Raw genomic sequence first — 12,850 nt, 5'->3', positions numbered from 1 at the left:
TTCTCTCTGGGGCATCAGATTATTTTAGCACTTGCGGAAGGAACGGACGGAAACTGAAGTCACATGGAGAGCGAGCAGCTCAGCGACTCAGCACCCAGGCTCACACAGACCATCTCAGAGGGAACTGCGGCGCGCGGGGGGCGCGGGGGATGGGAGAGGGCGGCGAGCTGCGCCCCTTGCAAAAGTGATGGGGTGTAGTCACCAACGAGGTGGATTTTTAGGGATCTGCCGCCATACTTAGCAGGCTTCTCTTAAGACTTCCTCACCTTAGTGTTTTTCCTGAGGTGGTAGCTGGGGGGTCCTTGCTTGTGTGAGGTCTGCTGTCCCAGGAACTCTTGTCCAAGGTCCTTCTATCCAAGGACCAAGTTAGGATAGACTTTGGGAAGTGGTGGCACATGTTTCCCATCTGAAAAAGGGGAGAAACCATCATCTGGAAGAGTTATCCACTCTCTAGTCTTTCTTTTAATACACATAGTTAGTTCCTATTAATAATCTTTTATGGTTCCAGCTCTGAAAAAGAAAAAGAAATGGAACTCGCAGTGTGGTAGATTGTCAGTATCATGAGCTTCTTGATAATAGTCCGCATGGATGGGTTTCTTATAGCTGAATGATACACAGTTTCCCAATAGCTCTTGCCAAAAATTCAAAAGAATAATGCAAATTAATAATATAGCCATCATGCTGGGTACAGTGGTGCTGCCTGTAATCCCAGGAACTCAGGAGTCTGAGGCAGGATCATTAGAAGTTTGAGGCCAGCCTCAGCAACTTAGAGGGACCCTTAGCAATTTAGCAAGATCCTCCCTGTTTCAAATAAAAACTAAAAAGCCGTGGGGATGTAGCTCAGAGGTAAAGCACTCCTGGGCTCAACCTCCAGTACCTAAATATATAAATACATAATCATCATCAAAGGGGTGCCAGACACTGTTAGGAACTTGATGTGCATTTTCTCTGAGCTCCTGTTTCTGAGGAGCTTCACTTCTAGTGCAGAAGGCAAAGCACCTGGAGTGATGCAGCCCGTCACACTGCCAGGGTGGAGAAGGGGTCTCCAACCCTGCTCTCCAGTTTTGCAGTAGACCTTGAACATCCTCCAGGGTTGAGTCACCTCTCTTGCAGTGTGGCAATTTGGGATTCTGTACAGCATAATTATTCTTGCCGTGTCCATCCTAAAAGTACAGGAGCAAGTTCTTTCTGCTTCAAACATCCAGCAAATTTTCTCTGTTCTTTAAAATATTCACTTGTCAGGGTGATAATGATGACACCAATGAAAACAACTAAGTAAAAATCAAATTGTCACAAACCAAGTTTTCTGATTCTTGCTTTATATACACTCTTTACTCCCATGTCCTTCGTGTCTACCAATATGTTGATAACTCCCAAATATTAATCTCTAGCTCCAAAATTCTCTTCTAACAGATAAGATTCAGACTTGTATTTTTAACTAATTACTGATTAATCAACTTCTCAATGTCCCAGACTGTTATTATCACTATAACATAATATATCCCAAACACAAGACTCTTTTTCCCCCCAACATCCCTAGCCCCCACCCCTTTTTAAACTTCAAAACAGGGCCTTGCTTAGGGCTTTGCTAAATCGCTAAGGCTGGTTTCGAACATTTATCCTCCTGCCTGAGACTCCCAAGCCCTTGGGATTACAGGCATGTGCCACCATGCCCAGTTCAAATCAGAACTCTTATCCTTTGCCCCAACTGGTTTTTCTTCCTGTGGGCAGTCATCATTGATGGCATGCTACAATTTAGGCAGCCCAGCCCTCTCAGACTCCACCCCTCACTTTAAATTGGCCACCAATTTTTGCTGATTCTAAGTTACAAATTTTTTTAAATATGTTTTTTTAGTTGCAGATGGACACAATACCTTTATTTTGTTTATTTATTTTTATGCGGTGCTGAGGATGGAACCCAGTGCCTCACACATGTGAGGTAAGCACTCTACTGCTGAGCCACAACCCCAGCCCCTAGAAATGTTTTTTGAATCCAATCTACTCTTCATCCTTGGGCCACTGCTCTGGTGTAGACTAACCAACTCATAACTGGATTATTTTGACAACTGGCTCCTTGCTCCTAATGTTGTCTCTCCAGTGCAGAATGTGTGGAAACATTAAATTGGTATTGGTTTATCTTATTCCCTGCTTAAACCCCTTTTATGATTGCCATTGCATCACTTTAACTGGATCAGAGCTTAAAACCAGGTTCAGCAGGTTCAAATTCCTCACTGATGGCCTAAATTCTCCCCTTCTCTTCCACTTTCATGTGTTTTACACATTGGCCTTTTCTATAGGATTTCTTTCAAGAGAGGCAGCTGCTACACCTCAAGATTTTTTTTTTCTTTTTTCTTTTGATTCCAGGGATTAAACCCAGGGACACTTAACAACTGAGCTACATCCCCATTCCTTTTTATTTTTTGAGACAAAGTCTCACTAAATTGCTGAGGCTGGTTTTGAACTTGTGATCCTCCTGCCTCAGCCTCCCAAACCATTGGGATTATAAGCCTGCACCATTATGCCTGGCTCCCCAACAAAATCTTAAAATCCAATGATTTTTTTTTTTTGTACCAGGGATTAAACTCAGGGGCACTCAACCACTGAGCAACACCGCCAGCCCTATTTTGTATTTTGTTTAGAGACAGGGTCTCAGTTTAAGCAACTCACCATTGCTAAGGCTGGCTTTGAGCTATTGATCCTCCTATCTCAGCCTCCCGAGCTACTGGAATTATAGGTGTGTGCCACCACACCCGGCCACCAGTGATCTTAGTGGTATAGAGACAAACTAGTTTGTTGGAAAACAGCACCAACAGCTCTTCTCTAGCAGCAAGCTGGCTCAGCACGGGAACCCTAACACTTTAACTGAAACCAGGGAAGATCTGCAGCTGAAAACAGAACATTCCTCATGCCTGCAGGGTTGTGAGCTGTCAACTCAGCTAGGATTCTCCAGCTTGGCTGGATGCTCTAGGCTCCCTCCCAACTGTGCTGCTCTAGACTGAGGGGTTCAAAGTACTTCCTCTCCAACATGACCCAGAGTGCACCCTGCCCTCCCAGCCTGGCACATCACTTCACGAGACCATGAGAGTCTCGTGGACCATATGCTTCTTTATTTGAGCCTGTGGCATGTGCTGTCCTTTTTGTACCCACTCCCTGATCAACAGAAATTAAGCAAGTTGTGTGCCTAGGATATGGAGGAGATCTGAGGTGAAAATAAGGAACCGGCAGATCCCAGAGGGAGGAAAAGAGTTCCATCAGGTACCAAGTTAGCCTCAGTCTCTTCCACACTTCATCTTAGGGCTACAAGTGCATTTCAGCCAGTCTGGTCTTTTTGTTATTTCCCCAGGCAGGGGACCAAGCTCCCTACTCTGTGCTCCTTCCATCAGAGGGTTTCCTTGCTTGGGATAGCTTCTCCTCTGCCTACCACATCCCAAAGAATGGCTGGGCTCTCCCTCTTCTGTGAAGACTTCCCCACCCCATTTGTACTTCTTCCTCTGAACACAGGGTCCCAGTGCCTGCAACACCCACAGCCTCCTGATAGCTCTTGTGTTGTGATTTATATTTTTGGTTTTCGGTCTTGTTTTCCCAACTATATTATCAACTTTTGAGATTGGTGACCATGTGCTATACCAAAAAGCATAATGTCCAATGCACATAAAAAGGCCCAGTCAATATTTACTCCAAGAAGAAAGGAAGAAAGAAGACAATAAACCTACCTGTAAGTATTGCCTTCAAAGATTCCTTTCTTCCTTTTTCTCTTCTTGTCCCTCCCTCCCTTTTTTTCAGCTAAGCCTCATAATAGTTGGTCATTTGTGAAATTTTTCATTCTCCCAAAGAGATCAATAGGAGCTTTGGTTTCTGCCCTCTGCTTCCACTGCTTCACCAGATGATCAGACACAATTGGGGCAGAGATGAGGGGACTACAATGTAGACTGTCAAGGGAGACTCCTCTGAGTAGGGGGGCACATCTGCAAGGGATCCAGTGGGAGAAATAAAGGTCAGTTTCCCTCCTCCAGCCAGCTCCATGGGGGAGAAGAACAGTCCACTGTACCTGGAAATGGAGTGGTAAGGAAAAAGACCTGGCCACCCACCCAGGCCCATGATCTTGGTCCTCCCGCTCTTGCTTCTAATGTTTTCCTCTCTGTTTTGGGCTGCCACAGACAGGGCAGCCCTTTCGTCCCAGTGCTTCATCTTGGTGACCGGGCCTGGCCAAGCACAGAGCTGATGCCTCCCCTTCCTCTCCCAGCCTCAGCACATGACAGGGAGGGGATTTCCTTTGGGGCCTTAATTGGGAATTGTTTTCTTGCCTTACATCAGCTGGTTGCTGGGGGAGAGTTTTCAAAAGTTTCATTTCCTTCATTTGGAATGGAGTTTTTAAGAACCAAAAATGAAAACCGGAAAGAAGAGAGGCCACCGCCCACGCTGGTACCACTCAATGCCTCATGATGCCAGTCCTGGAAGGGCATAGGGGTTAGGGCAAAGATCCCTATGACTCAGGCAATATGAGTGGGGAGGGTGGATGGAGGGTCCTTCGTGAAATGTTCACTTTTCTCCTCTAACCTTCTTGGGGAAGGGATGGGTCTCCTATCCCAAGGTCAGCTCCTCTTTCTCCATGTTGCCCATGACCTCCCTTCAGGCACTAAGTCTAATGACTGAATCATGTGGGTTTATTGCCACCTTTCTGGAAACATTGACAATATCAACATATGATCAAAGACTTCAAGATTTATGTACAAAGATAACAAGATGGTCATGGAAGAATCCTGTCAATGCCTGGGCATGACTGGCAGTGGACAGCAAGGAGAAGAAACTCACATAACTAACAACATCTCAGGTCAGGGAAGAACGGAAAAGGACCATAGCAAATCAGAAGCAAGGAGATGCTGAGAGCTTCATCGGAGGAGGCAAGCACAACTGGTGGGAGATCTGAACTGGACCATCTTGAGATGGGACTGAACACCAGAGATTAAAGAATTAAAGAGGATGAAGAGTCAGGATAAGGTCATGTCAAGGAGCACAGACTGTAGGGATGATGGCATCTCTTTGTCCCTCTAAAGGACTTTGTTCATATCTCTTTCCAGTACTCCTGTGAGGAATCACTATCTTCTGTTACAGCTCTACATTTTCCGCAGGATACTGAGTCCTTGTAGCCTAGGACTACGGTTTGTGTTTCCCTTAAGCAGTCCTTAGTCTAGCACCTTCTAGCAAAGTTTTCTTTATTGAATGAAGGTTGATGTTATTTGTTTTAGAGCAGTTAGAGAGATTGAGGACTTGGGAAGCCATTTGATGGTCATTGAGAAGTCTTTTTTTTTTTCTTCATAGTTGATGTAAATCACAGAGTCCTTACCATGGGCTCAAGGCCCTATGACCACATCCTTTCTCTGCTCCTTTTGATTTCATACACCACCATTTTCCTTCCCACTTAACTCCACTCAAAGCATAAAGTTCTTTTCATAGCTCCCTGGTTAAGCCATTTCCTCCTTCCTCAGCCAGATCTACTAGATAAGCAGATAGCTTGCTCCATAACTTGCTTTAGGCCTCTGCTCCAGAGTCATCTTCTCAAAGAGGCATTCCCTGACCACACCATCTAAAAAAAAGCACATGCTTCCAAAACTTTTTTTCTTCTTACTATGCTTCCCCACATTTTTTAAATTTATGTCACTGCCTGATATTTTATATATATATAATCTGTCCTTCCTCCCCAACTAGATTGTGTGATAGGAAAAGAAATTTATTTGCTGATGTTTCCCAGGGCCTGTAACAGAGCCTGACATAGACTAGGAGCTATGAATTTCTGTGGACTACATGATTGAATGAATAATCTTTCAAAGAGCAGTTTCAGTAGAGTGGTAGGTTTAGGAACTAGATTACATGTATTGGTTGATTGGTAAATGGGGGTTCTGAGCTAGGCATGGTGACTACACACCTATAATCCCAGCAACTCAGGAGGTTGAGGTGGGAGGATCACCAAGTTTGAAGCTAGCCTCAGCAACTTAGCAAGGCCCTAAGCAACTTAGTGAGAACCTATCTCAAAAGTAAAAAAATTAGAAGTGTTCGGGATAGAGATATAGGTAGATAGATGGATAGATAGATGTATAGATACAGATATATATATAGATATAGATGTAGATATATAAATTAATGGGGATAATGATGTAAACAGAGAAGGACAACTGTCCTTTCAAGAATAAGGTAAGAGCCAGGCAGTATGGCACCTATATACCTATAGTCCCAGATATTCAGGAGGCCAAGGCAGGAGGATTGTTTGGGCCTGGAAGTTTAAGGCTAGTCTAGGCAATATAATGAAATCCCATCTGTTAAAAAAAGAAAGGAGGGGGCTGGGGTTGTGGCTCAGTGGCAGAACACTTGCCGTGCACATGTGAGGCACTGGGTTCAATCCTGAGCACCACATAAAAATAAATAAACAAAATAAAGATATTGTGTCCATCTATAACTAAAAATTTTTTAAAAAAAAAAGAAAGAAAGAAAAGGGGGTTAGCGAGGGAGGAGAGAAAGGAAGAAACAAATAAGAAAGGGAAGAGTCAGTATGTGAATACCTTTTGAAAAATAGGAAGTGCCATATAAACTTATCTCTTTTCTTTGTCAGAATAGGTCAGGGAGAGATAAATAGAGATGTAACTGAGTGTCCATAAAATGGGGTTTAGCTTTGGCAAAGTAGAAAACTGTCTGCATGTGGGGATGAAATCAAGGCAGTGTGATAGGGAGGAGGAAAGACACTTGAAAGTCCCCTCCTGATCATCAGCAAGGATCCACTTGGAAAATAGCAAGCAAAGTGTAGCACCTGGGTTTATACTATTTTATGACAACAGTGAATGGCCCAGTCCTTCCTGGCAGAGGATAAAGCAGAGTTTGACATGGGGCCCACTCTCTGCCCCACAAACACACATTATTCCTCAACAACTCTGCTTGGTAGGTATTAATAGTCCCAGTTTACAGAAGAGAAAATATGGGCTCAGATTAAGTCATTTGCCCAAGATCACACAGTAGAAAGTGTCAGTACCAACTTGGTTTTAGTAATATTTATGGTTTTTTTTCCTGATTATAAAAGTATTACATAGCTACTGGTAAAGAAAAGCTAAAAAGAAGAAAATTAATCATAGGTCCACAACACAGAGCCAAGCCATTATTAACATTATGGTGTACTATTTGTCAAGCTTTTCCCAAGCAGATGCAAGGATGAATGGATGGATAGAAATATGGACGGATAGATAGGTAGGTAGATAGATAGACAGATAGATAGGGATATATAAAGTAGGAATCAGGGTCCAGCACAGTGGTGCATGCCTGTAATCCCAGCAACTGGGGAGGCTGAAGCAGGAGGCAGAAGGATTGCAAATGCAAAGCCAACCTTAGCAGATTAGTGAGGTACTTAGCAACTCAGGGAGACCCTGTCTCTAAATAAAATATAAAAAAGTGTTAGGTGGGGCTGGGGATATACCTCAATTGGTAGAGTTCTTGCCTAGCATACAGAAAGCCCTGGGTTCAATCCCTAGCACCACAAAAAAAAAAAAAAAAAAAAAAAAAAGGTTGGGGGGTTAAGTACCCCAGTACCAGAAAAAAAAAAGGAATCAGTTCTGTACGCTCTTTTGTAAATTCATATGTATAATTTACAATATACAAATAACATGGAATTGTTTTCTCATATCCTTAAATTTTCACAGATATGATTTTTATTAACTCCATAGTATTCTGTCACATTAATGCCTATAATTAACTATCCAGTCATCTTTTGAGTGGTATTACGGTACAGATCCAAAATCGCTTATCCTAAAATTAGGGGGCCGGAGGGTTTCAAAGGTCACACTTTTTCTGTGGTTTACAGAGGTATCACAGTGCATATGTAACATATTTATATAATTCCTCCACCAGGGTGTTGAAACATTCCCCAACATCAACACGTTAATATTTTGGCAATAAACATGAATATTAACATTAAGTAGACAAAGTGAACCAAACAGCCCTTTTGCCACTTTTCGTTTTGCAACTAAATGAGTTTGTGCCAAAATCGAGAAAAGTGCGCGCGCGCGCGCACACACACACACACACACACACACACACAAAACCAACTTTGGTTTTTAGAGTTTTTTTAGAGTTTTGAATCATACATTCATCTCAGGACCTGAAACCTGCCATGTTCGACCGCCTTTCCCAACAGCTGTGGCGTTCTAGAGTGGCAGCAGAGTGAAAGGCAAGGTTCTGGCTGCTCAGAGAGGCGAAGGAAGCAAATAAACGTGGTGGCAGATTCCTGGAACGAGGAGGGGTGCAGGCCTGAGGGTCAACTGCAGGTTCCTGAGAAGTGAGGAAATGCATGGGAAGGAGGAAGTGTCGGTGACAGACCAGAGGGGCCTTGGCAGTTGGGCAAGGTGCAAACTTCCACAAAGAGTCAAAGCTCCCAAATGCATTTCGCACCCACCTACCCCCAGAAGCTCTATGGGTCAGGACCAGACCACCAGCGGGGCCCCTGCTGGGCCTCCTGAGACCCAGGGAGAGGAAGGAAGGGGGAGGGATCTGTAGCAGCCTGCGGTGGGAGCGGGAGCACGCCCTGCAGATTTTGGAGGCCCAGGGCGAAGGGCCCCTCCTTCCTGCGAAGTGTGGTTTGCTGTCAAGTGGTAGCAGGTTCAGCCACAGTCAAGGGAGGTGGCGGCGCAGGCCCCCGGAGAGCAGGAGGCCCTGCGGTGGACACCCTGAACCTGGAAGGCGATTTGCTAGCGCCCCTTTCAACTGAGGAGCGAGGGCGACGGAGGGGACTGGGGCATCTGGGCGGCGCAAGGCACGCCGGGAAGTTGGGTTTTCCTTGGCAGTTGGGCAGTTTAGCCACAAGCTGGGGGCAGGGTGGGGTCCGCAGGGAGGGTGCTGGGAAGGCGGAAACGGGAGAAGTACTCTTTTTTTTCTTCTTCTTCTTCACACCAACAAACCAGAGGAAGATGAGCCAATCAGAACCGATTATTATCATCAGCTGCCCTCAGAGTGCAAAGGCTGAATTAGCCCCTTCAGGGTTCTGAGATGCACTCTTCCTCTTTTGTGGCTTCTCACCTAGTTACCAGGGTCACTCACACCAACAATGCGATGACTTCCCTTCGTCCTGTGTATCCCTTCTCCTTGTACTGACCACTGCCCACCCCACTCTCCAGTTCACGGGCCTGGGGACCTCCTCCTCTCTGTTAGTTTCCCACCACAGCCTTGGCAAACCTGCCCCAAGCAGTAAGTGGTCCCACCCTATCCAATCTACCATCTCTAGGTAAAATGCCACCTAATTGTTCCAGAGATCAGGCTCCTGGCAACTTCCAGGTGCCCAAATCACAGCAGAAAACTGTCTTAAAACCCAGGCACTTGATTCATGGGAGAAGCTGAGCCTCTAATCCATAAACAATAATACATATTTAGAACTGTGGAAACAAGGGTCAATAGGAGAGAGAGAGAGAGAGAAGAATCTAAATACATAAATATATCCTATCTGCTTTTTTGTTTTTACCGACAGCTCTGTTTTGCTGACTACAGGTTTTCCATGAGAGTCCCTTCCTTTCACAACCTTGGTCATTTATGCTTGAAAGTATCCTCAAGAACAGATTAACTTGCCAGTGGCCAAGAAGTACAGAAAATATCCTCAATATCAGTCATCATCAGGGAAATAGAAATCCAAACCATAATGAGAGACCGCTTAATATCCACCAGGATGGTTAGAATAAAAAAGTGAGGTAATAACATGTGTTAGCTAAGATGTGGAGAAATTGGGACTCTTATGCTGCTGGTGAGAATGTAAGGTGGTGCAGAAACTTTGGGAAAACAGTCTGGGAATTATGATAATTCTCACTAATTCCACTCCTGGGTACCCAAAATAAATGAAAACATATGGCCACACAAAAACTTGTACACATATGGTCATAGAAGCATTGTTAATGTCAGCCAGAAATTGGAAACAACCTAAATATCCATCAACTGATCAATGGATAAAATACAGTACAGTAATCCCTCTGCATTCTCAAGGAATTGATTCCAGGCTCCCCTCAGATATCAAAGTCCAGAGATGCTCAAGTCCCCCACCCAAAATATGTTGGGTTTGCGTACAACCTACACATACCCTCCCATATACTTTAAATAATCTTTAGATTACTTATAATACTGATACAATGTAATAATTGTTATACTGTACTATTTAGGTAATAAAAATCTGTCCATGTTCAGTACAGACATAATTTAAAACATTTTTTTTCTATGTTTGGGTGGTTGAATTCACAGATGTGAAACCCTCAGATAATAGAAGGCCAATGTGTATCCACTCAGTGGAATAGTATTTGACCATAAAAAGAACAATATTCTGATGCATGCTACAACATGGACAAACTTAGTCACAAACGGTCACATGCTGTATGATTCTATTTTGTATGTGAAATATCTAGAGCAAGCAAATAGAGACAGAAAGATGAGTAGTTACCTAAGTCTGGGAGTTTGGGGAGTAACTGCTAATGGGTATGGGGTTTCCTTGTAAGATGATGAAAATATTCTGAACTTGTATTGAGGGTTTTACAACTCTGTCTACATGCTAAAAAGGACATTGCCTTGTATACTTTAAATGTGTGAATTACATGGCATGTGAGTTATATCTCAATAAAGGTATTTTACATAAATAACTAAACTCAAACCAGGAAACAATAGAATCCCATAGGCCAGTATCTTAAATGTAAGAAAGGGAAATGTACAATTTATTTAAAATTTCAAAAAGAGAATGAAAAAGATTAGTACTTAAATTGACACTCTCTAGTTACCTAGAAATACATTTATGTAAGTCACCATATTTTCCAACTATTAGAATTTTTTATTGTTCTACAAATGTATTTAAAACCTGTTATGGAGCACCATCCATATGCAGAGCACTATACAGGTATTAGTGATAAAAATAGAAAATGAGAAAAACTTAAGTTTTTGTCTGCTGAAGGCTACAATCAATGGATAATTACGACTCTGTGAGAAAACAGATGTGTAGTGGAAAATAGAGTAAAACAATATGCTGAAAAGTAATGAGCTAACTTCTAGTTGTGAAAATATAGTAGGTATTTGGTTTTTTTCCTTCTTTTTACTCTTCTGCATTTTAAATTTATAATAGTTTTTATTTTTTTTTTAGTAAGACATATACTTAATTACTAAATTTTCTCAGAAACGTGCTTTCCCTCCTTGACCTCCCAAATGTTACACAACCATGGCTCTGGGAGACACTTGGATACATGTGGTCCAATGCAGAGGGCTCAGCTTTGCACTAGGGCAGATGTGATTATGAATCTCAGCTCAGTCCCTCCTGGCTGTGTCACCCTGTGCATGCTGGTCCCCAAGCCCCACAGACATGGTGTGCTCCATAAATGCCCAATGATCAAGGGTTGATATTTGTTAACTTACTGAACCAAGTGGCTTTCAGCAGCTGCCTACTCTCATCATTCTGTTCTTGCTTCCATTTGACAAATGTAGCTGGGTGAGGTGAGGAGGTGCACACTTGAAATCCCAGAGACTTGGGAGACTGAGGTAGGAAGATCACAGGTTCAAGACAAGCCTTAGCAACTTAGTGAGACCCCCATTTGACAAATGTCATGAGGTCCATTTATCTGATCATCTTTTTTTTTTTTTTTGATATCAGGAATGAACTCAGGGCCACCCAACCACTGAACTGCATCCCCAACCCTATTTTGTATTTTATTTAGAGACAGGGTTTCACTGAGTTGTTTAGCACCTCACCATTGCTGAAGCTGGCTTTCAACTCATGATCCTCCTGCCTTAGCCTTCTGAGTTGCTGGGATTACAGGCGTGTGCCATCTTGCCCAGCTCAGATCATCTTTTGAGAGCCATTCTAGGGAGTTTGATCAGTGGTGGAACCATGTCCGAGGGCCTGTCAAGCGACACCAACATGGTCTATATGTAGTGGTGTCTCTCCAGAGAAAGACCCCAGAGCAGGCTGCCTCCAGGAAACCACACTATAGTGGAAAGACCCAGGCTGCAGCTCTGCAGTCTAGGAGCAAATACCAACGCTGAGGAATGCCGCACTTGATCTTCCATCAACGGCAACAGTGGCTGCCCACCCTGCTTTCTGTCCTCCGTGCTCATCACCTTGGCAACCAAAAAAAAGCACAAGTATAATTGGCTCTGCATTCCTGGGAAGAACATAAACAATGCCAGTGGTAAGGGTATTTCCAGAAAGGTTGAGGTGAGCATATATGTTTCTCTCTGCCCTTCATAGTTGTGTCACAATAGATGGGTGACAGCAGTTAGCTTGCCTCTAAGAGCTCCTCAGACAACAAAGGATGAAGAAAGTACTAACAAACCCAAACTCACAGGAGCCATGGTGCTCAGAGAAGACTTCTCCCCGAAGGGCACTTCTGAAATCTCAAGAGAATCTTTTTCCCTTTCCTGTTCCTGGAATGAGTCTGGTCTAGTGACAAGCATCAAGAGATGGAAATATAGCCAACCAGCTTGGGCTGGGGCAGAGCTTTGTCCCACTCTAGCCTCATTTCCACCTGTAAAACACATCATCTGGACTAGGTGACCCTAAAGCTCCTGTCTCTGCACCCATGGGAATTGGGGGAGGACAGTCATTTCCCTTTCTGTCTCCCAGGAAAATCGTGCCAATTTTTCTCTTCGTTCTTTCAACACTACTTCATAAGTGGCTATGTTTTCCTTTCTGCCCTATTTACCTGACCATCAGACAAAACCTGATAGCATAAGGAGTGCTTTGGAACAGAAGAAGCCACCAGCTCCCATGGAATGCCTCTGAGAGGGCAGCATCGTGGTGAGGAAGGAGGGGAACAGAGTAAGTCTCCAGAATGGACCAAAATCAATTCTAAAATCTCGG

Source organism: Urocitellus parryii, chromosome 2 (genome assembly GCF_045843805.1).
Source record: "Urocitellus parryii isolate mUroPar1 chromosome 2, mUroPar1.hap1, whole genome shotgun sequence".
Lineage (NCBI taxonomy): Eukaryota > Metazoa > Chordata > Mammalia > Rodentia > Sciuridae > Urocitellus > Urocitellus parryii.
Note: the sequence above shows the minus strand (reverse complement) of the source record.